This window comes from Ursus americanus, chromosome 8 (genome assembly GCF_024610735.1).
Source record: "Ursus americanus isolate L20-20 chromosome 8, mUrsAme1.1.p, whole genome shotgun sequence".
Classification (NCBI taxonomy): domain Eukaryota; kingdom Metazoa; phylum Chordata; class Mammalia; order Carnivora; family Ursidae; genus Ursus; species Ursus americanus.
Genome location: NC_142134.1, coordinates 27,601,628 through 27,628,127, shown reverse-complemented (window position 1 = coordinate 27,628,127; position 26,500 = coordinate 27,601,628). Strand labels below are relative to the sequence as shown.

The following is a 26,500-nucleotide window of genomic DNA, read 5'->3' as shown; positions in this document are numbered from 1 at the left end:
CTAATACATTCTTTTTCTTGATGTTGTTGATTTTTTGAACTATCTCAAATTGGCTTATTTCATTAAAAATGCATTTCATACTGTGTTTCCCATCCTCCCCTATGAACTATTTATGTCAGTTCATGACCTCAAAGACCACTTCTATATCAGCTAAGAAAAATATACAATTTGACAAAAATTTCACCCAATATATGCTGACATGCTATAATTACCCCAATCCATTAGCACAATCACAGTGACTAAGAGTATACAAAAGGTGACACTCAGTTACCCTCAAAGCTGCCAGGATATGCAGCAGCATAAGAAGGAAAGAATATTTGACAGATAAAAATCAGTGTGACTGAGCTGTGATGAAGATGGAGACTGGCAGGTATGTTCAGAATCATTTACTGCTTTATCAGTAATTCAGGACTGCATCTCATAACTAATGAGAATGCAGCATAGGCTGAATTATGCTATAGTAGCCCCCAAATCCCAGAGACTTAAGGAAAAAAACAAATGTATTTATAATTCATGCTACATGCCTATTATGGGCTCATAGGGACTCTTCTCCACAGAGTCACTCAAAACTCCAGGCTAAAGGAAATTTTACTGTTTTGTAGCTTCACCATCTGGAATGCACAACGCCACAGTCCCCACAGCAGAGGAAAAGTATTTGGTGAGTCAGACTCCTGTTTCTCTATGCTTCTGCATGAAACCAACACATGCCACTTTTGCCCACAGTCTATTGGCCAGAACTGGTCACATGGCCTGCCTCACGCAGGGGTTTGGTAAATGTTAGGGAGCAGATGGAGCTTTGGTGAGCATCTCTGTCTCTTGCACAAATCATGAACAGATTTGAATTTTCTTATTTTAATTGCTTCATTGAGCACACTTCCTAATTTCCTGATGCTAATATTAGGCAGCATTTTTCTCAAAGTAATTGTACTTAACTCAGAGTAGAGACTAGTGACAAAGGGCCAAAACAACTTTGTGAGATGTAACACCTCAATGGGAAGATAATGTCTAGAGTGTCCAGAAGCTCAACTGACTATGTTCATACACATGGAAACCCCTGTTGTGGCATAGGACTATACCGGCAGTCAGGAGATCTGAGTTTTTGCCTTGGCCTATTGCTAAACATTTATCACTTTCTCGTTAATTTATCTGAATCTCAGTGCTTTTTCTGTAAAGTGGCAAAAGGAAGGCGTGGCCTGGATCAGTGGCTTCTGACCACAAACCAACAGATTAAAGCTGGTCTTAAATAAACTCCACTCATATGACACAAGGGGAAAATGAATAATATAAATTTTTCATGAACTTAATTTATTTAATAGAAGGAATTATCCTATATACTGAGAGTAGATATTTCTCAAATTATTGTTGTTAAATAGCTTTTTTTCTGTGCAATGAGAGTGATAGTATAAATTTTCCTTTCATTTTCTTCTCTTTCCTTTTTTTGTAGAGAGTGACCGAGGGTTGGGGAGGAGCAGAGAGAGAATTCTAAGCAGACCCCACACACAGCATGGAGCCTAGCTCCATCTCAACACCCTGATATCATGACCTGAGCCAAAATCAAGGGTTGGACATTTAACCCACTGAGCCACCCAAGCACCCCTCCTTTTGTTTATTTAATTGGCAAATTAAAAGTTCTTAATCTTATTACAGCCATCACATTTTTAAATGATATAGTATATGAATCTTTGTTTTTGGCCATGAAGAAGTAACAGGGACTGGATTTACCCTCCCACATTAAATAAGTAGAAAACCAGATGAAATACATCAACAGCTGCTTTCAGACACTGGACAACAGAAAGTACAGGTCTGTGATCTCTAATAATATGAAAATGAATGAGATGCACCCCAGTTTCCTGCCTCGAAAATTTCCGTGCCTCAATATGTGGAGAGGAAACACAGAGCACTGAGTCATCTCACTGAGTTGAGGAAATAGAGATCAGAATATGGGAAGGTGAAAGCATCTAGAATCAGGGCAGAATACCTGAGAGGAGAGAGTTTCTCTTGAATCTTTTGCTCAATACTGATCTGTGCTTGCGAGCATCATACTCCACAAGGTGGAATCTTAAGAACCACCAAACAGCAGTGTGCCAAACAAACAATTCAGAGTTCACTCAGCACTAAGAATAGTTTCTGTCCCATAAGCCGGATAGAAAAGATCTCATAATATAGAGACGGTAGGTGGAGTCCTCAAAATTACACTTTCATAGCCTTAGTCGAAAGACTACTCTAGACGTGCCCAAGCAAAGCTTAAAAGCAAGCCTCAGCTGGGTCAAACAAATTCCAAGTAACTTACCTGACTGCCAGAATAAAGCCCCAAAATATTTAAAAGAATACAACAAAATCCAGCAATAAGCAACATAAAATTCACAATTTCTGGCATCAAAACGAAAATTACCAGGCACAAAAAGAAATAGGAAAATATGACCTATAAGTAATAAAAATACCAACCAAGGGAAACAAATGCAGAAATAACAGAGTTAATGGCATTAGGAAACAAGGGCATTAGAGCCAGGATGTGGCTGTTCCACAGTCTCAGGTTGCCACATACTGGGCCCTTAAAGGTTTCCTAGTGAGTAAAATCAACAAGTAAATAAATATAAGTAATGTCATCATAAAATTAAGAACTATAATAGATATAGAATAAGAAATGGCAGTAGGGAAATGTCCATTTGCTAGACAGTCACAGAGAAGGAAACTGTGGTCATTTGATTTTGTTATTTTGCCAAATATTTTTAAAGCACTTAATAATTGCTCTGCTAATAAGGAAATATTAATTCCTAAGCATATGCTTTATTTATAATCATAAGTAATAGCTTTCCTTATTATTAGACACATATGAAACATCAAAACAAATACTACTTCTAATAGAATATTTAATGTAAATTCTATGATAAATGTAGACCCATTCATTCTATAAGCATTTATTTAACACCTACTTTAAGGTACTATCTAGATGGACTAGACAGATATGATGAGATGTGGTTCTTTTTTTTTAAAGATCTATTTATTTATTTATTTATTTATTTATTTGAGCAAGAGAGACCACACAAGAGCATGCACGAGCAGGGGGAGAGGCAGAGGGAGAGAGAATCCTGAAGCAGACTCTTTGCTGGGCCCAAAGCCTGCCTATGGGGGCTCAATCCCAGGACACTAAGATCATGACCTGAGCTGAAATCAAGAGGTGGCTGCTTAACCAGCTGAACCACCCAGGTGCCCCTGATGAGATATGGTTCTTACTCAAAATAAACTTAAAGTTCGTCATATGCCAACTCTGATAAGTTTGCTGGAACCTATAATCATTCTGAAACTTACACGTTGTTCCCTAAACTTAAGCTAACTTCACCTCAAGTTCTGGGAGTTTATTTTCAATTCAGTTCACTTAGGAAAGTATTTTGGTAACTATCTTTTTTCTTAGCCTACTATTGAAACCATGCCACACAGATTTCAACTCCACTCAATTATTTTAGCTCTAAATTGACTTTATATAAGGAAAAGTTAAAAAAAAAAAAAAAAACTAGTACACCAGTTATAAGCCAGGCACTGGGCCAATTGTTGGCATTATAAAGATGAAAAGATGGAGTTTCCCCTCAAGGAGATCACAGTCTGACAGAGACGATAAAAATGGATGCAGAGAGCTATAATATAGTGTGAGGCATGCCATACTAGAAGGGAGTATGATGTTCTGTGGGAGAAGGATAAAGGTACAGTTAACTTGGTCAGAGAGCTACAAACTACCAAAAAAAATCAACTTTTTTTCAGATGACATCATTTTATTGTTTATGCTATTTCAAATTAGTTACATGGTACCTGGCATACAGCTGGTACTCAAGATATGCTTGTTGATGAAAATGTAACCAGAATGACTTTTGTGTTTTTTTTCATTCTTCAGTTTGATTTGAAAACAAACAGCTTTTATAATTCTCACTTAATGAATAACCCTCCAGACTTCTATGCTTATTTCTATGCATTTATGAATGTGTGTGTGAATAGTGTGTATACGTGTGCATAAAGGAAACCTCAAGAGGTTGACATTTTACACTTGTGAGCTGCTTCAAAGTGTCTCAGTGATGATGACCTGTCACCTGGGACAAATCTTCATTCTTAGCTGAATCTTTCCAGTGGACTATTTTGATCATATGATGTAAGGTAGAAGGTAGAACTGGAGTTGCCAGCTTTGGCCAAGTCATACTCCTCAGTCTGCTGAATGTGAGAATACCAGAGAAAAGATGCTCGAATTCACGTTAGGAGTTTGAGGGCATCCCTGTATGAAAGAGATCGAAACTGATTCCCCATCTCTTAGAATTAAATGTAAACAGAACATCTCTGCGGTATTGAAGAGGCCCCAGTTTAGGCCAGCTCTCTACAAAGTATACCAAGGGCTGTGAAGAAGTCATTCAAGGTGACAAGACATGGTCAAGGATTGGTGAACTTGGCTTAATGCCAGGACCTCAGTTGTCATGAAGGAGGCAAGGTTTGAGCATGTCAAGAAGCCATAATTAGAAAAAAAAAAATGAGAAAATCTTAAAAAATAAAAAAATGAAAAAATAATAAAATAAACTCTTTTAAAAAATTAATTATAAAAGCAATATTTACAGCTAAAAATGAATATGGATTATATTTGGACTCATGGTTTTGGTGTTTTCAGAGCTCACTATCTCTCAGACGCACCCTTTAATTTACTGCTGAGCTGTGGAGTTTGTCTGGCTTTTCAAATGCAATTTATTCTTTCTTTATTTACACATTAATTATTAAAAACCAAAAGAAAGCCAACAGACATGAAAAAATATTCTAAGATACAACGCTTTCTCTGCCCCAATGATTAAAATGTTAATAACGTGGACAAGAAACATTTTCAAGAATATGAGACAAGAAACATGAGGAAAGGAGGTAAAAACAAAACAAAACAAACAAAACAAAAAAAGAAGCCAAAATTAGAACCCACCCCGTCACGGGTTCAATCACCCTATCACTCTAGGAAGATACTAAATAACTAGTTACACAATGTAACTTTGGAACAGTCTGACAGGGAACTAGTGAGCCCTATGAACGCCGAAGGAACAGGGAGCCTGGCCCTAGTGTAATCGGTATGGGAAGGGTTTCTGGGGCATCTGAAAACTCGGACCCAAGTCAGGGCTTGGTGAGGAAAGGGAACACCTGGAGTTTTGTTTGAGGCACACAGAGTTTGTGGGCACCTGTGGTCACATGTAGGGGGACAGATGACTGTGTAGCTCAGAGGACCGGCCTAGCTAGAAAAATGAATCTAGGAATCTAGGGATTATCAGTGGGTAGATAAGAATTGAATCCGTGGACATGGATTAAATCACCCAGGGAAAGAATAAAACACGAGAAGAGGCTTTTAAGAAACTCCAACCATTAAATATGAAATAAAACAGGACGAGCCAGAAAAGGTGACTGAAAGTGGACAAGGGGCAGAGAGATAGGTGAAAAAAGAGAGTACGGTGTCCAGGAAACCAAGAAAAGCAAGTGATGTAAAGATAGAGTGGTCACAATTATTGAATATTGTGGGAGTTCAGGAAGATAAGAATGAACAATGCCTGGGATTTCTGGACACAAAATTGCAAACTGTACGGGGCAAGCCATCGCAGGGAAGCCTGGGTCGGAAGACTTCAGCGCCCTGCACTAGGGTAAAGAGCTTAGCATGTATTGTTCTCTTACTCACCCCTGCCCGGTGAGGAGGATACTGTTATTACCATTATCATACAAATGGTGAAACAGGTTTTGAAAGGTTGAGAATCTCGTGCAAAGCCCCACAGTGAGTAAGTAGTAGAGGCAGAACGCAAATCTTGGTCTAGTAGATTCCAGAGACGACACTATACAGCAGTGCCACGAAATCCAAGAAAGAATTTCAAGGAGTTGGTTAATCTTTCAAGTGATGCAGGGAGGAAAATTGAATGATAAATGAAAAAGATTCATTGGATTTTGTAAGTAAGAATTCAGTGGAGAGCGCCTGGGTGGCTCAGTTAGTTAATCGTCTCTTTATTTCAGCTTAGGTCATGATCTCTGGGTCATGACATCGAGTCCTGCATCTGGCTCCACACTGGGCATGGAGCCTGCTTAAGAAATCTCTCTCAGGCCCCTGGGTGGTTCAGTGGGTTAAGCGTCTGCCTTTGGCTCAGGGCATGATCCCAGCTTCCTGGGATCAAGTCCCACATCGGGCTCCCTGCTCAGCAGTGAGTCTGCTTCTCCCTCTACCGCTCCTCCTGCTTGTGCTCTCTCTCTCTTTCTGTCAAATAAATAAATAAATAAGTAAAAAAGAACCTCTCTCTTCCTCTGCCCCACCCTCTCTCTCTTAAAAAAAAAAAAAAAAAGATGTAAAGTGGTTACTCTTATGGTGAAACACCTTCTTTGAAGACTAGAGGAAAGACAGGAAAGAGGTTCATGATTTGAGGCAAAGGAAGAGACAGCTGGCTTAATTTTCCTTGTAAAGTAAAGGTTAGATTGTCTTCTGAGACTGATGGGTATCAGGGTCGGGCTTTAGGGATTTAGGATATTGGTTAAAAGGGAAACATGACATTAGTGGTGAGGGGCAACGTGCTATTTAAAACAGATGGGGTTTGGGATGCCTCGGTCGGTTAAGCACCTAACTCTTGATCTCGGCTCAGGTCACTATCTCAGGGTTGTGGAATAGAGCCCTGTGTTGGGCTCTGCACGCAACACAGAGTCTGCTTGGAATTCTCTCTCTGCCCCCCCCCCACTGTGCTTGCTCTGTCTCTAAAATAAATAAATAAATCTTAAAAAAAATAAATAAACCAGATGGGTTTTGAGGGAACCAACAAATACTCCCTCCTTTCTCCACATACGTTTGAAAATAACTGAGAGAGTGACATGTAAGAGTCCAAAAAACTGAGATCTGAACGTTCCTTTTATTGCTATGGGAGCTATATGAGAACATTCCTTATGTGAGCAGAGTAAAAAAAAAAAAAATTGTGAGTGGGGAGAACCTGCCCCTTAAAATTACTGACCTGGAAGTGTGGTGCAGAATGTACACTCCCTCCAGGCAGGCAAACACCAAGACTCGGGAGCAGGAAGGATACGGGCCACATGTGTCCAGTCTCTTGTCCCAGATTCACCAAAGGACATAACAAAGGGACAAGGAGAGGCCAAATGTGTTACCTTAAGGAATGTCCCTCTGCCTGGGAAACAGAAACCTGGGGGATAAGTATACTACATTAACAAGAACAAACAACACTCACTGCAGCCTTCTACCTTCCTGAGGAGGAGATCACACCCAGGAACGTAAGCTGGCCGAAGAGGAAGGAAAAGCTGTCCTTGCAAAGCTTTTGAGGGTGCTTCATGCTGCTAACAGAGCACAGAGACTTTGTTTAGCAAGCTTTTGATTCATTTGAGTACACAAAAGTAGGTCTGCACTTCGGTTTGCAGTCATGGCTGCGCAAAGTGGAATTGCTCTGAATAATAGAATAGGATGAGTTTTTGATTTGGGGAGACTCAGCAAAGAATGGGGTGGAGAGGAGCAAGATGCAGAGCAGACCGGGCTCACTAGAGGCAAAGGCAGGCATTCAGAGCCAGAAGGCAGGGAAATCAGACTCCATACCTCCCAACCTGTCACAAAAAAAAAAAAAAAAAAAAAAAGTTTTTGCCCAGAATATTGGGACCAGTCTTGAGTTTCCACCAACATGTGATGCAAGATTACAGGAAGGGAGTTGCATCAATTTCAGTTCAATCTGACAGGTAAAATAATCCCAGAAAGCTGGAGTTCTTGGAGAGGCTCCAGGCCCGGGACACTGCAGCCCCTCCCTACTGCTAAATCGCACATGGGCAGTAGGATGGCAGAAAGAGATGGGGTCGGGGTTGCTACAAACTTCTGGGACAAGGCAAGTCTGCAAGATCGCTGGGGGGCAGAGATAGCACAAAGTCCGATGACTAAAAAATTGTTCTTACATTTTGACCTTGAACATCCTTGGGGACCTTGGAAAGCTTGTTTCCCAGGGTGCTGTCAGAAAAGGAGTAAAACACGTAGGCCACGCTAGCTGAAATGTCTGCAACTGCCCCTTCCCATCTGTTCCTCTAGGCACGCAGCCTGTTTCACTTAATTTACACATAACGACTTTCTAATTACTGATTTAAGTGCCTCGCCCGAGAGGTTTCCTTAGAAACTGCTTCAGAAACAGTTTAATGTTACAAAAATCTAAACTTAGAACAGAAAATTGAGTAGAAAATTAAAAGAAAATAAGTTGGTGTCATTATTAGAATAAATGGTGTAATTGGACCTATCAACAGTCATTGGCATCCACAGCTGAGCCCCTGCCTCACGTTGCTGAGATTTTTCTTCACATGTATTCAAAAGGCTTTTCATGAGAGAATAGAGATTTTTTTTAAATTTTTTTATTACATTATGTTAGTCACCATACAGTACATCCCTGGTTTCTGATGCAAGGTTCGATGATTCATTAGTTGCATATAACACCCAGTGCACCACGCAATATGTGCCCTCCTTACTACCCATCACCGGCCTATCCCATTCCCCCACCCTCCTCCCCTCTGAAGCCCTCAGTTTGTTTCTCATAGTCCATAGTCTCCCATGCTTCATTCCCCCTTCTGATTACCCCCCTTTCTTTATCCCTTTCTTCCCCTACCGATCTTCCTAGTTCTTATGTTCCATAGATGAGAGAAACCATATGATAATTGTCTTTCTCTGCTTGATTTCTAAGATTGTTTTTTTCTTTTTCTCCCATTTGGAAATATTTGTACTAAAAAAAATAAAAAGTCTCCTGCCCAAAGCAGAAACTCAGAGCACTCCTACATCCATTTAAATCTTTCAGGTACACTCTAGGCTACAATCACTGCAGTGCGACAGCAAAACCACTGGGTCTCAAGAGCACTCTCACTGCACATCTTGAACTTCTCCCTTCCTTCTAAAACAGTGTAGGTATTCAGAACTCTGTGGCAAAAGCCCGTTAGTGCAGCAGAAAGGCAAAGAATTTGCCTTCAAATTTCAGCTCCACCACTTGTTCTGTTATGTGACCTTGGGCAAGCCACAGATGCTCACCAGTCGTTAAGTTATTAGGCTCATTAATAAAACGGATAAATACGGTACCTACTTGAGGCGTTTGAGGATTAAATGAGATCATGCATTGTGTATGTCAATTGCAGCATTCACACAATCTTCTTTTCCAGTTATTCAAACTAAAACGGGTATTGAACTCCTGCTATATACACGCCAGGCACCACACCAGGTGCTAGGAATACAGGGAGGAAGATGACACAGAGGGTGCTCCCTCTCTGAGCTCACTGTCTTGTCCCCGTCTCCATAACCATTATTAAACTGGTTGGTATCTTGATGACAACCAGGCTCTTTAATGGAACACTTAAGAATTTCAGGTCATAATAATAATCCCACGAATGACTGCCAATTTTGTTTATGTGCTAGGAGCTTTCAGGATATACATTTGAATAATGTTACGGTTGTATAAAGGGGTATAAAAGAGAATAATAAAATTTAAAATATAAGCAATGAATAGGCATTGATTGGGCTTAACTGAGAACTGAGAGTTCTCCCTAAATGTTGGGACTCTGCATTTCATATTTGAAAAAATAAAAATAACCAGCACCCTATGAATTTTTTTCTATTTAGTTAATGCAAATTTTTAAAAAATACATACCTCATTTCCTCTGAATCTCTGTCTAGAGGGAGAATTCAAAGTACAGAGTACTTTCTGGGTAGCACTAGAAAAAAGAGAGAATTTTGAGACCTATTCTATTTTGGCCCTTTCACCCCTCAGCCTCACCCCACCCATCATTAAACCTTTAACTGGAAAACTTTCAAAATTGACAAAACATGCTGTTAACATCCCTGAAATAAAAACGATAAAACAGTTCTCAAATGAAGGCAATGTGCCCTACCGACTAAGGGTTTTGCTATCATATAATTAAGAATAGTAACTCATTTTTTTCTCATTGTAGACAGAGAATCACTAGCAGACAAGCACCAGCTTCGGATTTATTTAGAGATAACACATGAATGAGGTATCCAAAAGCGCTTGACTCCTTTAATGATTAACACACTTTATGACATTCCTTCAAATGATGGAGAAATACTACCCAGCATCTTACTGCCTTCTGCACTTCCTGCACATAAAATATCCTTTTCCCTGACACAGAATTTCTTTCTGTGTCTCTTTTTTCCCCTGCTCTTTGGCCAACAGTATTTTTATACATGTTCCCAATCACATTTATCTTTCAACATTTTCGGAGTGCTGCTGCATGAGTAGGCAAAGAAAAGAATCCCTAAGATGGATGCAATTTGAGTATGTGAAGGGAGAACTTTAGAGAGAAGAAAAGAGCATTCAGGACTGGCACATATAGAACTATATGTATATTGGGTACGATGAGTATACACATACACAGAATGTAGCAATTTATGCCCACAGCCAAGAGTAAGTCAAGTACTTGTTTTTTATATAAATTTTAAACAAAGAAAAATCATCATTCTGTTTTTAAACATCAAAAGAATGAATGCTTAATAAGCTAAAAGCCTGTGTGTGAAACAAAATCATAGGGTTTAAAGGAAATGGCTCAGATATTCACAGATCTTCCCACCTGTCTCTTTCTAGTCCATATTTACTATTAGTGTTGTATTAAATACCATCTATTCTGTTATAATGTGATCCTTATGTTCCTAAGAAACCTTAGATATCTAAAATCATGCTATAAAAACAATCGTTTCAGTGGAGGGAAAAGAGATTGGGAGCTAGAGAGTTCCAGAGTCTTTTTTTTTTTTAAGATTTTATTTATTTACTTATTTGACAGAGAGAGAGACAGCCAGCAAGAGAGGGAACACAAGCAGGGGGAGTGGGAGAGGAAGAAGCAGGCTCCCAGTGGAAGAGCCTGATGTGGGGCTCGATCCCAACACTCCGGGATCACGCCCTGAGCCAAAGGCAGACGCTCAACGACTGAGCCACCCAGGTGCCCCTAGAGTTCCAAAGTCTTAATAACGAATTTAGTTTTCCTGCAGGACTCTCAGTAATAAAGTTGACTTTTTAATGGCTCTAAGATATATATATAGCTATAAATGGAACTTCCAATTCTTGATAATTACTAACTCAAGAGAAAGACTGTGCTTTTATAATGTTGCACTGATTAACACAGTATTTCTTAGATTTTTATATTTGTTTTGCCTATTGTTACTATGAACAAATCAAGTAAGCTGCTGCAAGCAAAGAGGTTTTTTTACTACTACATTCATGTTCACTATGGTTTATTACATTATGACCGCGTATCCATGTATCCTATGTAGTATAAGTCATAGTCCTTTATTAATCATTACTAAGTTAGGAAAACCGGCATGTTTTTCCTCTCAAAATGAGTATCAGCAAAAGAATTAAAGTATAATAACCACCAACTCACCAATAAAGTCTCTACTTTCTCCATAATGTCCACAGAAATTTAAGGATCTGACAGATACCTGTACATATGGATATTTTAAGTGCAACTCCTGCTTTGGACTAGGAGATAGGTCATACGACATCTACTCTCTCAACAGGTAATCATCATCACTAGAAATCTGGAAAGGTGTTAAGATATTTGTAATTTACTTTAGAATAATTCAGCCGAGATTATATGGAATTATGGATGTGCCAGCTAGTTTAAGCTTCAACTCTAGGGCAAGCAGTTACTCTACACAATTCAGACCACAGCTGTACCCCCATGGGTAATGCTCAGGCTTGATCCCTAAATGTCCCTCTCTGAGCCCTTGGATTAGGAGGAAGTCAGTTGCCTTATTCCTGCTCTGTACTGATGGATGTGTGCCTTGAGCAAATTGTTCTTATAATGAGGCAGCCAAAGTTTCTAAAAGGACACAGAGCTGGGACTGCATCAAGCTTATCAAGCAAAGACTGTAAACTGCTTTGTACCTATTTTCTTTTCTTTCTTTATTTTTTTTAAAGATTTATTTATTTGGGATGGGGAGGAGGGCAGAGAGAGAAGGAGAGAAAGTCTTAAGCAGACTCCACACTGAGCCCAGAGCCTGATGCGGGGCTCAATCCCACAACCCTGAGATCATGACCTGAACCAAAACAGAGCTGGCCACTTAACTGACTGTGCCACCCAGGTGCCCCATGTTTTGTACTTATTTTCTAAAGAACATTTATATAAGAAGTACCTGAATATGCGGCATTTTTGTTCTGCAAGTTGCTTTCATTCTAACCTAGTAGTCAGTTTACATAGGGCATTAACTTAGACCAGGTCCCAATAAAAAGTGGCTATATGTAGCCTAAAAGTTTATGTCCTGGCTTCCAAGCTAAAATTTCTATGTGATATTGAGTAAAATCTTATTAAAATAAGAAACAATATTTATTCCCTTGATTCAGGTGAAGGTAGTTTAGGAGAAAATGATGAGTAAGGTTAGAAAAAGTAGATGATCTATAACTACTTTGTTGCAGTTGTCACTGGACTAAAAATTTTGAAAACTTGCTCCAGGGTAATCTGGGTTTTTTTTTTTATTTGGATAACGATGGTATTCTCAGAAATAACAATTTATCCCATGCGTTAAGCAATGAAATGGTGAACAAAGTAGCATAGAAAAAACAACTTGAGGAGACACATGACAAATTCAGTAGGTAAAAGAATGATCTTTTTTTGATTCTGAATCTTCAACAAATCTCTTACTTTCCAAACTATCTATAATTTAATGCTTATAAGAGATGAACAAGTCATGTAATTGAGTGAAACAAACTGGGTATAATACTGAAGGACCATGGTAAGCTGGAAAGAACATGCCTTTCTAAAGTAAAAACAGCTGCTCAGCTCCCATCAGTGGTGGTCAAGTTGACACATGGGCCAATTTGTCCAGTTTTTTAAGAGAATTCAAAAATCCATATTTAATGTGAAATTTTCTAAACCTCATAAGTTTACTATTAATACTATGTGGCCAAGGATTCACTCAGCTGGTCTGGGTTGATTACACCCTGCATATTACAAAGAAAGGTTTGGCCTTTGTCTGGCTCCTGGAAGGTAATGTGTAAGCCCTTAGAATACCCTGCCTGATAAGGGTGTTTTTTGTTTCCCTAAGGGCCTTAGATTACATCACAGAGTCTATGCCAACAATGTGATTTATGGGTCCTGTGATATCAGCCTGATCACCTATGTGACCAACCAAGAAAAACAGTGGACACCAAAGTTCAGGTGAATGTCCCTGGTTGGCAATACTCCATGCATGTTATCATACATCATTGCTGAGAGAATTAAGCACTGCCCCATAACTACTGGGATAGGACAACTGGAAACTTCTGCCAGGAGTCTCCTAGACATTGCTCTAGGTACCTTTTTCCATTACTAATTGTAATCTTTATCCTTTTGATGTAATAAACTGTAACCATGAGTATAAGAGTTTTGTTTTGTTTTGTTTTGTTCTGTAAGTCCTTCTAGCAAATCATTGAACCCAAGGATGGGTTTAGGGACCCCCAAATACAGACACTAATTTTTAAAATACCAAACAAAACCAACTGTGCAAGCCCTATTTGGGCGCAGACCATTAGTCTGCAACTTCTGATTCTAGTTCTAACCCCTAACAAATTAGAAATAACCAAATGTAGGCGGTACAGTGGAACGTGAATGTATGAGTAGACACAGAGGGCCATAGCTATCCATTAGTTGCCTTCAGGAGACAGTTTAGGGAAAAAAATCCGAGGAATTTAAATTGGACTAAACTCACTGGAAATCAACATTTTATCTTCTTTGGGTAGGAGCTAGAAGTATGTCAGGGTTTCTGTAGCCATAAACTTATTTAGAGATGGACGTTCTATGTTCAATCCTGAAATCTGCCTCCAAGTCTTCTTTTGTATGTTGATTCATAAAAACAAATCATGTTACTATTATGTTAGTGCTACTTTGTTGCTTCTACTGGGCCTTAAAAGAATAGCAATCACAGTAATTCTAAAATCTCACAATACAGCAACAAAAGCAAAAGCTAGAATAAATGGTATATTAATAGAAATCAGTTTAGTTAACTCAACAAATATTTCTTTAATATGCAGTCTTATCCAAGACCAATGTGAGGTTCCAGAGATACAACAATAAGTAAAACAGTCCTTATCCAAATGAAGCTAGGGAAGCAGGAGGGAAGACAATGTTCCTTTGGAGAAAGAAATCCTAACTATAGAACACTATATTCAAATTTTTAAGATCTGCTCCTCTTTCGTTGAACCTCTGGCAATAGGTAAGTTCTTTTTTCTAGAACAATCTCAAAGGTAACTGTGAACATACCATTCTCAGCTCTAAAGTAACCTCAAATCAAGATAGTTAACAGGTGATGGTGTCTTTCTCAAAAGCTGGTGATGATTTGAGTTGGCTCCTTGGCCACGTCCTGCCAGTCGGAAGAGCACTCTTGCTCATCAGACTGCCGTCTTCACAGCTCACTCTGACCAAGTACTTTTTCCTTGCATTTACTTACTTAGGAAGCATGAAAAAGTTGTACTCTCTATCCCAGAGTTTTATGTTCAATCTTTTCAGTCTTTAAAAAACACCGAAAGTCTCATTCATCACTTTTTTTTTAGGAGATAAAATATGAGTCTCTTCCTGAGGCTGCAAAATAGATAAATCAGTTATAACCTTGGCCCAACACGAGGAAGCAGTGTATAAGCAAGGAATCATGCTGAAAGAATACAAATGAGTTGTTAAGAGGGCCTGAGAAACTTTGTTGTTGCTGCTCTGGGAGTTTGGCTATATGGTGTCATTATAAGCAAATATGTCATGCGTGTCATTTCCTAATGAAACACTTCTTTTTTTTAAGGCATATTTAACATCTGGATAGCACAAGAACTCTCAAGGTACAGAGAAGAGAATAATTAAATTAGCAATAAAATGTCATTCTGTGGGGGGAAACCCATTTCAAGGGAGCTGCAGCACTACATAAACTATTTTTATTCTGTGATATACATTGCTAAATTATGTAAATTCCATTTGGCCCTCAGAGAAAAGGGAACCTTTATTAGTCATTATGTTTATCGCTAAATTTGAACAAATGCTTCATTTCTCTATTGTTCTGTAAGATGAATGTACCTTGCTCCTTCCTTTTGTCTCAAAGACAATTATCAAATAAACATTAAAAAGATACATATATTCTTTATATAGAACAATCTACTAAGAACATATTCATTTATTTCTTGCAAAATGCCATGATTTACTGAAAAGGTGCTGAAGACAACAGCACAAACGAACGAAGATGGGAGGAATGACAAAGGGAAACAGTAAGCAGATAGAGGAAGCAGAGACTTAGAAAGAAACAGAGACGAAGTAAAGACAGGGACATCATGAATCCATGATCTCTAAGGAACACGGAGATAGTTCTTCAGTGAAAGAAATAGGTATCATTTAGGAGGAGCTATTTCTTTATAACACTACACCCAACTTTTACTCCAAGAGGAGGAATTTTTTGTCCAAGCAATTTAACTTAAAAATCCAGTCATTTAACCACCCAAAATAGCATGCTTTACTTACCCAAATGAAACTTTGATTTCTCTAATTCTGTCATCTTCCATAAAATAAAATGCAGTTTTTTATCTTTTATAAGTGCATATTCTCATCTATTGGCCAAAGAGTAATTACATAGCATAATGTTCTATTTCTTTTCTTCATAGTACGTGATGGTTAATGGTATGTGTCAACTTGGTGAGGCCACAGGGTCTAGGAATTGGTCAAACATTCTCCTGGATATTTCCGTGAAGGAGTTTTTTGGATGAGATTAACACTTAAATTGGTGGACTTCAGGTAAAGCAGATTACCCACCCCCCCCCCCCCGCCCTGGACTGGGCCTCATCCAATCATTTAAAGGTTTTAATAGCACCAAGACAGACACCATCACCAGCACCATCCTGTCTCAACCAAGAGGGAATTCTGTCAGCAGACTGTCTGGATTCAAAGTGCAGCTCTTTCCTTGGCTCAAAGTGCAGTCTGTAGCCTCCGGGCCTCTGATGATTTTGGACTTACAAAGCCTCTGCAATCAGGTGAGCCAATTCCTTAAAATGAGTGCATCCTATTGGTTCTGCTTCTATGGAGTATGACTGATACATAATATAATGTATATCCCTTGCTATCTGAATCTATTCAGTTAGTGAATTCAGAAAAGAAAACTCAGGTGGAGGAGGGAACTTATATTTAAACCAGGATAAATATTAGAAATCATCTAATACTCTGATGTTTATTTTTTAAAAGCTATAGAGCTATTTCTTGAAATGAAATGTGATACAGAAGCCATTATATGAAGCAGATAAAAGAACTATACCAATTAAAAGAGGAGCAGGCATCCCAAAGCCACCCCACTGGCTCCTGACTTGTTTCTAGAGCAAACATGGGGACCTCCAAGAAGGGCCTACAGTTCTACAGTGTGGAAACCACTCCTTTGAATTAGAAATGTTAATGGGCGTCTGGCTGGCTTAGTGGGTAGAGCATGCGACTCTTGATCTCTAGGTCATGAGTTCAAGCCCCACGGTGGGCATGGAGACTACTTAAAAATAAAGAATGAAATGGAGATCTGAATTACAAATGTTAAATGGTAGAGCCTGAGAGAGACGAGAAGAGCTTTGCCAAGGATGGCAATACTAGTTAATGTAAGTCTGAAGATTGAACTCAGTTCTCCAGCTTCTAACACAGTACAACATTCTATTTCACACTGCCTCTTGAGCTTTAGATAACTTTGAAAGGTCCTTAAATTAAGGAGCCATGAGATTAGGTAAACCTAGCAATTGTATTAGTTATTTAAGAAATACTATACCCCAGATTCCAGATAGAAATAAAAAAAGGTTAATTTGCATTTGTAGAAGTTGAGGAGACTATAAACCATTACAGTGAAAACAAAGCTGAAGATGACAAGAGAATGACAGGATAAAAATTTAAATAAAATATATACTTAAACATAAAGGACGACAGTAATAAAGCATGAGAAAAATCTATTAACCAGGCAAATCTCTGTAAAAAAGCATATAACATTTCTCTGTGTTAATTATAGGTTTGCAGTGAAAACACTTCATATTAACTTAAAGGCCACTTTCCATTTGAGTTAACACACTTAATTTTACTAAGTGTCACGCTGAGGGAGAACAGTCATGCATTTCCTAAAGTTCTATATATGCCTCTAGAGACTATATACCACTCTATGGTCTACAAAGGGCTTCCAAACACATTACTTTCCTTATTATTTATTTCAGTTTAGATATTTGTTATCAAATTATTGTAAACTATTTGTTATTAAATTAAGTTATAAAATTGTGATTAGTCAAAAGCATCAAGATGATTTAATAAAGGTCAAGTATCAGTTAATACTTTCACAAGCTAACATATTAGTCTTGAATTGCTGCATTACAAATTACCACAAACTCAGTATTGTAAAACAATATCCATTTATTAGCTTGCAGTTCTGTATGTCAGAAGTCTGGACACCCGGAATCTCTGCTTAGAGTTTCACAGGCAGAAATCAAGGTGATGGCCATGGTGGGATCTTATCTGGAGGGTCTGAGGAGAATCTGCTTCCAGGCTCATTCACATTGTTGGTAGAATCAAGTTTCTTGCCTATGTAGGACTGAGGTTTTCATTTATTTGCTGGCTGTTGGCCAAAGGTTATTCTCAGCAAGGAGAAGCCACCCTTCAGTTCTTCCAGCTTCAAAGCCATCAATGGTGCATCAAATCCTTTCTGAGCTTTCAATCTATTTGACTTCCTCTTCTGCCATCAGCTGGAGAAAACTCTCCGCTTTTAAAGTGCTCATGTGATTTGGGAGGCCTGGGTGGTTCAGCCCGACTCTTGATTTCGGTTAGGGTCATGATCTCAGGGTTGTGGTATTGAGCCCCACGCTGGGCTCTGTGTTGTGCGTGGAACCTGTTTAGGATCCTCTCTCCCTCTCCCTCTCCCTCTGCCCCTCCCTCCCTAAGTGCTCATGCGATTACATTAGGTCTACCTTGATGATCTCTCTTTTGATTAACTCAGAGCCAACTGATTAGCAACCTTAATTACATGTGCAAAATGCCTTTGCCATGTAAGATAACAGAATCACACATACGATATTCAGTCCTAGAGATTAGGGCAAGAGCTGTCTGAAGTCATCTTTAGATTTTGGCCAACCACAGTTGATATCTGCAATTAAAACAACTGCTTTGCCACTCTTTCCCAATAGAAAAAGTTCTTTAGAGTATTTTTAATTTCACCCTCCCAGTCCCCAACCCCTATCACTTCCCTCTCCCCCATGAGGATTTCATAATGCATTCATTCTTCTCCACCCCCTTCTCTTGGGCTTTGTGGGGATATTTTAGTATTTATTTTAAAATCCATTACAATGTATTACTGTGCTTCAGCCATCCTTACTTGAACATTATGTTATTTGTTCTCAGATAGATTATATTCATCCATTAAAATGTAATTCTTGTTTATCTTGTTCACTGCAGTATCCCCATTGTCAACAACTATGTTGGCATGTATTAGGCACACAATAGATACCTGTTGACTGAATGAGTGCGTCTGTTCATATGGCAAGGCTCATTGCTCATCATTTATTCCTGTGCTCTTCATCTTTCCTCCGGCTTGAGTTCTTAATTTGAGTTCATATATATCTCAGTTAGACTATCTCAAGTATTTTTCTCAGAGGGGTTAGCGGGATGACTGTTTTGTCACCTATCCTTGAATGTCTTTATTCAGGTGAATGATATCTTGGCTGGATATAGCATTCTCAAGGTATTATTCTTTTTCTCTTTATTCAATTGTCTTTTAGTTTCCTTTGTTTATAGATGGGTAGTCTAGTGGCGTTATGATTCTTTTTTCTTAGTAGATAATTTAATAATTAGTAGATAATTTCTTAGTAGATAATTTAATCTTTCTTCCTGGAAGATTGTAAAAAGTTTTTCTTTATCCATTAAAGTTTAAGAATTTTACCAGAAAATAATTGGGTATCTTTTCTTAACAGTTCAGCCTGGAACCCTGTGAGTGCTTTAAATCTGCAGACTCCAGACAGCTCAGCCTTGAAAAATGTTCCCCTAGAATTTGACAGTGTCTCCTCCATCTGTTCTCTTTTCCCCTTCTGAATACCTACTACCCATATGTTCAGTTTCCTGGATTTACCCTCCCATCTTTTATCTTTTCCATCATAATTTCCATCTAGCTGATTAGAAACCAGACCCTCAGGCAGCAGCTTTTAAAGTATGCAAATATATACAGTCCTGTGGGACTGCAAGCGTAAGCCCCACTGGCCACCAGAGTCAGGCAATGTACAGATGTTTCCTGGTGGCAAGCTGTAAAAATCAGCTACCCGATAAGCATATAAACTTATTTTGGGGAGATACGTGAGTGGTAGCTGGGCAGAGGGAGAGTGCGAGGATGACGTTCATCACCCTCCATTCCTTCAGAGCACCTCTGTTGGCCTCTAGTTGTGTGCCAAACCAGAAGGCTGCCCCTCAGACCAAAGCTCCAGGACAAGCACAGGCAAGCAGGCCTTTTTGACAGAAAGACTGGAGTGTGTCTCCGTCTGCTGTCTGTGCAGTGCCTCAGGAGCGGTAGCCTGCCAAGAACTGTCTCTCTGATTGGTACAGTCCTAGGGGAACATAAGCACCCCTGGCCTCCAGAGCCAGGTGATTAAGGGGTGTCCCCTGGGTGGTAGCTACAAAACCAGGAGCACCAGACATGTGTAAAGGCTCCCCTCCAGGAAACACTGATGCTCTGGAGTGAGGCAGAGGGAGAACATATAAATGGTGACTGCTAGGGAAAAGGGGGGGAAAAGAAGAAGAAGGAAAAGGAGAAAGAGAAGAGGAGGAGGAGGAGGAGGAGGAAGAGGAAGAAGAAGGCACCTGCCAGCCAGAATGAGACACAAGGGGAGCATATAGATGGTGCCTGCAGGAAAATAAAAGAGAAAAGAAAGAGAAAAAAGAGAGCACCTGCTGGCCAGAGGAGGCAGAGCAAGAGTGTTAAGATGGTACCCACCAGCCAGCAGGCCCCTGGATGTGTGATGAATTAGATGCCTGCCCCTCAGACCCAGGCTTTAAAATCAGCAAATGAGCCTCACACAAGTGCTCAAACCCTTTACGAGCTGTTTCTCAGAGCGTCACGGCCTTGCGGGTCCCATGAACATGAGCCGCGGTACTTTTCAAAGCTCAATGTTTAAGGGCTTGTCTCTCAGGTCTTAAAAGGTAGGTGCCCGATGTGGGGTTCAAAGCCCTCCTCCTCAGGAGGAAGCTCGGGGTTTGGAGTGCACTCCCAATTGTGGGTCACTGCACTGGGGACAGGGCTTATGGCACGACTGTGTTCCAGCTTCTCCTACCTGCTTAGAAGTGGGACTTCTCTCGCTCACCAGATGCACAGGCGTTGCTCAGATAATTTTTAAGGTTTTGGTTTTTTGGTTTTTTTCCAGAAGAATTTGTTCCATATGTAGCTGCAGGCTGGGTTTGTCCATGGGAGGACGTGGGCCGGGGATCCTCCTACATCGCCCTCTTGAATGGGATTCTCCTCCCCAGTGCTTCTATTTCTGTACATCTGTGGCATATGTTGTGGTAGCTTCACTTCTTCCTTGGGTGGCTCTCAGCTAGGCTGTTCTCTTTCTTTGTAGCTTCTTTGGGACTTGGATTTTACTGTTGAGAAAGCATAAACGGCAGTGAGACCCATGGGCAGTGATAGGCAGAGGGTTCTCAGGACCTGGGGCATGGGATGAAAAATTGGGGTACCAGTCCTGCAGAATTTCCCAGTCATCTCCCACTCTGAATGGCAGGGTAGACGCAGATTAGCCTTTCAGCTCTCTCTTGGTCTGTGGACACTTAGGGAGGGGACTTAATACAGTCACCTGAAACTGAGGTGGGTATTCCCCCAAGATTTTCTGAGGATTAAGTGCCCTGCGTTTGCCAAGTGCTTACAAGGTGCTCTGTAATCCAAGCAAGCCCTATACCAATTCTCACCAAAAGGACCTCAGAGTGCCTAAAGCCTCACCCACACCTCAAGGCCCACAGGCTCAACAGCTACCTGGCTCAGGGGAGTCCAGTAGATTCAAACTGGAAGTAGAAGAAAGCAAGCTGTGTCACCCCGTTCCTAGAATCATTCACGCTTATTTAATCACAGAAAGAACATTTTCACTGAAGGACAACTCTTAGCATCCTAATAACCAGGGTTTAGAAATAGAAGTTTGCAGAACATACTTTGGGAAATGCAGGTAAACATCCCCTTAGGGAGCATTTTAATGCAAACTGACTTGTTTTGTAAAAGACATTTTCATAATGCAGGCTGTGGTTATGATCAATGTTTCAAAAACAGTGCTTTTGATAAACCGAAAAAGAAAATCACTGAAAAGGAAATCAAAGTAAAACAAATGCTCTAACTTTACATGATGTTATCTGCATATTTTGAAAACAATTTCACTGGTTAGCGGGAATTTAGATGAAGGCATACACAAATTTAATACTCAAAAGAGGGGAAAACTGGCATCAGAGTATTCTCTGCTCGCCAAGCTGAAAGAATGTTATTGAAGATTCCTTACATAAATGTTCCTTGACCTTTGAGTGAACCAGCAGGTCTTAAACATTGCATTAGCCAAAGCAAATTCCCATAGCAAATAAAGTTTTTAGATGAATGCATTAGATTTTCCCCTCTTCAGTCTAAAAAGGAATAACCATCAAGCATCATCAAGAGCAGCGAGTTAACATTTTCTGGTTGATTCTCAAAGACTACTGGGAGTCTGATACAGAGTAAACATTGTTCTGGTTCTAACAGAGAGGGGTCAAGTAGCTGATGGAAAAATGACTTAAATCCTTACTATAAGATTGTTGCCTGAAACAATCACTGCCAAAATGTCCAGTCCCCATATGCCATGGTCTTCTTGAAACTGTGGATGCCAGTTTTTAGGGCATCAGGTGATGTGGGTGTTTTAACATCCATTACAGAAATGGGATGTTTCAAATAATGTTTTCTTTGAAAAAAAAAGTTTTACACTGCACTGACCATTGTGAGACTTTTTTTTTTTGAAAATTTTATTTGAGAGAGAGAGAGAGGGAGAGAGCACGCATGAGTGGGGGGAGGGGCAGAAGGAGAAGCAGGCTCCCCACTGAGCAGGGAGCCCAATGCAGGGCTGGATCCCAAGACCCTGAGGTCATGACCTGAACAGAAGGCAGACATTAACGGACTCAGCCACCCAGGTGCCCCCACTGTGAGACTTCTGTTAAAAATACGATTGTTAGTCTAGAAGAAGAAGATTAATAATTGATTATTCTGAAATTCAGAGCTTTTTTCATTACTGCTTCAGTCACATGTTTAAAGATACTTTGGCTTCTTGGGGGTGCCTGGGTGGCTCAATCGATTAAGTGTCCAACTCTTGATTTCAGCTCACGTCTTGATCTCAAGGTTCTGAGTTCAAGCCCGGTGTTGGGCTCCATGCTAGGTGTGGAGCCTACTTAAAAAAAAAAAAAAAAGTACTTTGGCATTTCTAGATTGTCTCTGTACTCCTTCCCTCTTCTAGCGTAGCATGAGAATGCACAGTGCTTAAAATTTTCAAAAACCATTTATATGTCTGGTTTCCATTATTTATTTATGAAAACATATGACCCATTTTATATTTCTTGTCTATCTAGATTTCAGAATTCTGTTTGTAGAAAAAACTTCAAGTCACACCAATTAGGCCCAACCTTCTCAAGTATTAAATGACAGGTTAATGACAAACATTTTCATTCAAGTGACTGTGTTCTTAAGACAAATGTTAAAGTTCAAAAAAATTAAGTAGTTCAAAAATGCTGGGAGCATAGCAGAAAAGCTACAGTTTTGTTTACTTAAGCCTTTTGCAAAAGAAAAGATCAATTTTGAGGTGTTACAGAATTATGATAGTGCCGTATGAGGGCTCATCCAGGAAATGGTTAACCAAAGCCAACAGTCACTTACTCTGCGGCATTGGTATTGCCACCATTGCAGCTTAAGTGATTTTTTTTTTTATTCTCTTGTCATCTGTTGGATGCTTTTAGCAGTTGCTAAGGATGAATCTGATGAAAAAACAAATACTCCAAATCCAAAATATTTTCTGGAGACTTCCCCAAAGTAAATAACAAATGACTTTCAACACGATGTCTGCTCCTTCTGGTGTCTTCTGATTTTTGTTGCCCCATATGAGCAGAACTCAGCAAGTGGGCCTCTGCCTTCAGTGCTCTCCACTTAGCTGTCAGCCCAGTCCAGGAAAGGTGACCTCAGCAGCTTCTTCTAAAAGAGAAGTAGTATGGTATAGTGTTTAAAGGCTTTTGAATCAGGTAGACATGATTCCAAATCTTAAAATCCTCTAGACTTCTTCCAAGCCTCAGTGTCTTCCCCAGCAAAACAGCTTAACAGTCTTCCTCGCAGGCTTACCATGAGGTTGAAATGGGATAAGGTTTGGGAAGGACATACCAGCATAGTGTCTGGCATGGATAATCACTAATGAATGTACCTGAAAAAACACAGCCTCTCTCCTGAGCCTCTTCTCTCTCTTTTCTCCTTGAACTGGAGACATGCAGAAGAGGAAATGTTGGGACAAGGCATTGCACTTGCATTTTCTGATGCATGAAGCCCTTCGCCCTCCTGTCATCTGTTCTACAGTTGAAGGAGACAAGGCTTTTCCTAATCAGACCTTTCACATTCTCTCAGCCTTATCTCCTGCCTCTTCTCCCCCCCCACAATGAGGTTTTCTCCAGCTGGCCACGCAAATACTCCGTGCAACTTCAAACTCTATGCAGGGACAGGCTGTTCTTCCTGCCCAGAAGGCACTTCTCAACTTGAGTCCACCAAAGTCCTAATCATCCTTTAGCACAAATAGACCCCTCTTGTGAACCTGAAGTACATCTCCATCAGCCTTCTGAGGTTCTCCCTCATCTGTACTCCCATAGCACCTTGTTCTCGGCTTTCTAAGTCTTGGATCATCTTGGAATTTAATGATGAATTGCTAGAATTGTCTTTCCTAGAAGAGCATGAATCTGTCCAGGACAGCGCCCATCTCTTATGCTAGTAGGATTTAGACCAGTGTCTGGCACTTAATATTTAATAAGATGTTTGTAATTAAAGTAAATGGACCCTCATCTTCTCAGTTCCCCCCATAAATCCCAACCTTTCCCATTCACATCAAATCTCCTATAATCTCTATTTTGTTGTTCACTACTCTGAAAACATGAAAGACACAATATATATGTGTATCAAATGAACACTTTATACACCTAAAACTTAGGCAATTATGTGTCCATTGTGTCTCAATAAAGCTGGAAAACACAAATCAACAAATCATGAAAGATAGCCACTGACCTCCTGCCTCAGTTTGGCTCCCCCAAAAGCACACTCTGAAACAAAGATTTTTTAATGCAAGCAATTTAGTTGAGAGGTAATCCCCAAAACACCAAAAGGAAAGTGGGAGAAGTGAGGCAAGAAAGAGGAGGTAGCAAGTAAAAGTGAATGCCACATGGGGGCCCGGGGTGGGGTCCTGTGAGAAAACAGCGTCAAAGAGAATTGTCTCACCGGAGGCAAAAAGGAGCTCAGGAACTCGTCCACTAACTCTGACAGTCACTGGAGGGGCTACTCCTGGAGAAGGTCAAGTCTCTGGCCCGTGCCCTGGCAGGGTAGCCACCCTTGGCTTTGAAGGAAGTATCAGGCAGATTTGGCCTATCTTGCTGAAGTGGTGAGGCTTCCCTGAGAAATAAGAGCAGGGCACGGAGAGCAGCTTACCTCTTGGGCACTGGCTCCTCCCTGGAAGCTTTGGTATAGCCCCATCAGCAGCAAGGCCCCAATTCCAACCCCCATTCAGAGCGACAAACATGGAATTTACACAGCAAAAATTTTCTTCCCAGAGATAACAAGCCAACATGAAAGAGTAAAAAGGATTTTTACAACAGCTGCTCCTTATAGTTTGCTGTTAGGATCGTGAACTAGAAAAATACATACATGGATCATCTGGAGAAGAATGTTGCTTGCAGACAGAGGGGACCCCCTCACAGTCTCACAGCTCTCAAGGGAAGAATCCATTCCTTTGATGATCTAGTCCAATATTTAAATGTCCTTGACTGCAAACAATAAAAATAGTTTAGTGGACATATACTGTGCATCAGGGTGCAAAGCTGAGCTCATTTAATTCTCCCAACCACCTTATCAGATAATTACTGTTATATCTGTATTTTTCATATCAGAAAACCGAAGTCAGAGAAGTTAAGGGATCCACCCAAAGTTATAGACTGCAAGTAAATGTTTGGAGCTGGGACTCTGACCTAAGTCTCTTCAAATCCAGCATTCATATTCTTAACTTCCATTGATTAAGTTCAAAATTCTTCTTTAAGCTGAACTATATTCACTGCTTTAGCTATATTCCTCATATAACTTATTTTCCTGTCTTTCACTCATGCATGTTTCTGTCTCCCAACCTCCTAATATTCTATATTGTTTAATAAGATATGTCAAACTGCTGGGTATACTGATTCCTGGCAAGTCCATAAATCACAAAACTATTATTGAAAATTATGCGTAAGCACTTATGCTCAAATCTTTTTTTTTTTTAAAGATTTTTTTATTTATTTATGTGACAGAGAGACAGCCAGCGAGAGAGGGAACACAAGCAGGGAGAGTGGGAGAGGAAGAAGCAGGCTCCTAGCCGAGGAGCCTGATGTGGGACTCGATCCCGGAACGCCGGGAACACGCCCTGAGCCGAAGGCAGACGCTTAACGACTGCGCTACCCAGGCGCCCCTATGCTCAAATCTTGAATTATGCTAGCCAGATAAAAGTATCATGAAATTACTCCCAGATTTAAAAAATGATAGCATGTGGGACATAAAGCAATTGTGAAGCAGAGTAAATTCATTTTAATCTTGAGAATAACTAAATGGTGCTTTGGGTGGTGAAAGTATTCTGATTATGCTCATAAAGAGGCTAACAAGGAAAATTCATTCTTCAACTACCACATTCTAGGACAATTTTGTCTTAATGTTGATTTATGTTTGCAAATGTGTGGTGAGCTCTTTCAGCAAAGATCCTTTCCTAGACTCCTTAAACTGGCACGGTTTCTATTAAGTTTATTTTGCTTTTTGCAATCAGGTCTAGGGCATATGATATATATAGCGTGGCAAGTTTCGATTTTTCTTAAAATTTACCATCATTGCTGTCACTCTGTGGGTCTTAAATTTCACCAGTTTCCAAAATTGTAACTGTATACTAATCAAAATCATTAGTTTTTATATATTCCTCTTTTTGGCTTTCCTGTACTATAACCAGAGTGTAAGGTTTAATGGAGGAAAGCACAAGCGTGGGTATATGCATATGGTTCCCATCACTCATTCTTCTATGGCCCTGAATAAGATAAGAGATGAAGCTACTTTCCCCGCTCTGAGCTGAGTGACTTTTGGTGCAAATCATGGCTTTCTTAGCTTGCCCCTCCAGATCCTCCCTACTGCTCTGTGCCCTTATGGCTGACCCGCATAGACTCTATCAGTGAGCTCCCTCACCCTCTGCCTTTTAGTTGGCTTTGTGCAATGGGGAGCTCTGATTATACCTATAAGTCAGTTTTTAACATCATATTACAG

The 26,500-nt window shown here is 40.0% G+C and overlaps 1 protein-coding gene and 1 long non-coding RNA gene across 9 annotated transcripts in view; both read right to left on the bottom strand.

Annotated features, from left to right (window-relative positions):
• The window catches only part of LOC148109543 (uncharacterized), a 63,570-nt gene extending 47,819 nt beyond the window's left edge, over window positions 1-15,751 (bottom strand). The window contains exon 1 of the long non-coding RNA XR_015725448.1: window positions 9,639-15,751. This is a non-coding gene — a long non-coding RNA (uncharacterized LOC148109543). The remainder of the gene's footprint in view (window positions 1-9,638) is intronic.
• A 7,112-nt stretch (window positions 15,752-22,863) lies between these two features.
• Window positions 22,864-26,500, bottom strand: part of COX18 (cytochrome c oxidase assembly factor COX18) — a 94,178-nt gene continuing 90,541 nt past the window's right edge. For 7 of the 8 annotated variants that reach the window (XM_087864085.1, XM_087864086.1, XM_087864087.1 and 4 more), the window contains 3 exons: window positions 24,875-24,993; window positions 24,452-24,622; window positions 22,864-23,173 (listed from right to left, as the gene is read on the bottom strand). The gene's annotated coding sequence lies outside the window, so the exon portion shown is untranslated. The remainder of the gene's footprint in view (window positions 23,174-24,451; window positions 24,623-24,874; window positions 24,994-26,500) is intronic. The other variant, XM_087864089.1, reaches the window with a different exon arrangement.